This window comes from Lepus europaeus, chromosome X (assembly GCF_033115175.1).
Source record: "Lepus europaeus isolate LE1 chromosome X, mLepTim1.pri, whole genome shotgun sequence".
In the NCBI taxonomy this organism is placed as follows: Eukaryota; Metazoa; Chordata; class Mammalia; order Lagomorpha; family Leporidae; genus Lepus; species Lepus europaeus.
The window spans coordinates 114,306,804-114,308,494 of record NC_084850.1 but is presented as its reverse complement, the minus strand read 5'-3'; positions in this window follow the sequence as shown (position 1 = coordinate 114,308,494).

Below are 1,691 nucleotides of genomic sequence, written 5' to 3'. Positions count from 1 at the left end.
ATATTCTGAAGTACTATTGTCAGATGCTTAGAAATAACTGGAGTTTACCACCCCACTTCATATATCATAAACAAAGATCTACAATTTCCACTGAAGATTGACCATATTAATTCGGCCATTTTAGCATTAATTCACGCTTGCCCTATTTTGATCAAGAGTAGCAACACACATAAAGGATAAATATTAACAGATATGCTTTGATCAGTGATTTTCAATGATAATATCTCAAGAAATTTGAAATACTACAAATCTGGCAATAAGCTATCAACTACATGCATTAATCTCCATTGAATGTGTAAAATATTTTTGAACAAAATATTTCTTGGGGCTGGCACTGTGACGCAGTAGGTTAATCTTCCACCTGTGATACTGGCATCCTATATGGGTACCAATTCTAGTCCTGGCTGCTCCACTTCCAATCCAGCTCTCTGCTATGGCCTGGGAAAGCAGTAGAAGATGGCCCAAGTCCTTGGGCCCCTGCACCCATGTGGGAGACCAGGAAGAAGGACCTGACTCCTAGCTTCAGATTGGCACAGCTCCCACCATTGCAGCCATTTTGGGGAGTGAACCAATGGAAGGAAGACCTTTCTCTCTGTCTCTCCTTCTCACTGTCTGTAACTCTACCTCTCAAATAAAATAAATAAAATCTTTTAAAAAATTTCTTGTCATCTTTGATGGTGAAAATAAAGGGATGATCTTTATGAATCTCATAGAATATACAATCTAAATTATCATTTCTGAATCAATAAGCATATGTTTAAACTTGGTTTTCTTGACTCATTTTCTAAATGTATTATAGCTCCTGCTTCTACAGTGGGTTGGAGGCTTTCCTGCATGCTTCCTTCAAAAATATAGAATTTTAATTCTATTTAAGCCAATAAGAACCATAATTATAAGCATATCATTAGGTGAATTTATTTTCTTTTTTCAAAAACCAGGAGACCACTGATGTTTTTTATTGCTAAGGACATTCGTTTTACAACTATTTTAAGTATATTTTCCTATGGTCTCTCTATATCAATATTCCTAATAATATTTCCTAGTCACATTGACTTCCAAATTCAAATAAAGTTAAATATGATTAAAAATTTGCTTCCTGAGTTGCACTAACCACATTTCTTTTTATTTATTTGAGAAGCTGACAGAGACAAATAGCCTGATAGAGCTCCCATACACTGGTTCACTCTTCAAATGCCCACAACAGATGAGGGGCTAACGGCAGGAGCTGCTAACTCAGTCTAGGTCATCCAAGTGGGTGACAGGAATCCAATGACTTGAGTCATCACTGCCTCATCCCAGGATTTTCATTAATAAGTAGCTGGAATTAAGAGCTGAATCTAGGGATTAGATTCAGGCACTTAATACAGGATGCAGGACTCCTAACCAACATCTTAACTGCTGGGCAAAATGTCATAACATTAACCAAGTTAAAGGTGCCATAGCCACATATGTCTACTAATATAACTACTAATCTGAAGCACAGATACAGAGTATCTCCATTATCACCACAAAAAGTTCTTTTGGACAATGCCATTATATACTGATTGAACTTCTTAAAAAGTTTGCTATTGATGAGGAAAATTGCATTCATCATTTCCTTTTAAGTTTAGAACTCAACAAAGCTCAATCTTGAAACAAATAGAACTGAAAAAAAAACTACTAATCTGTGTTATTTAGGACTTTGTTGAGTA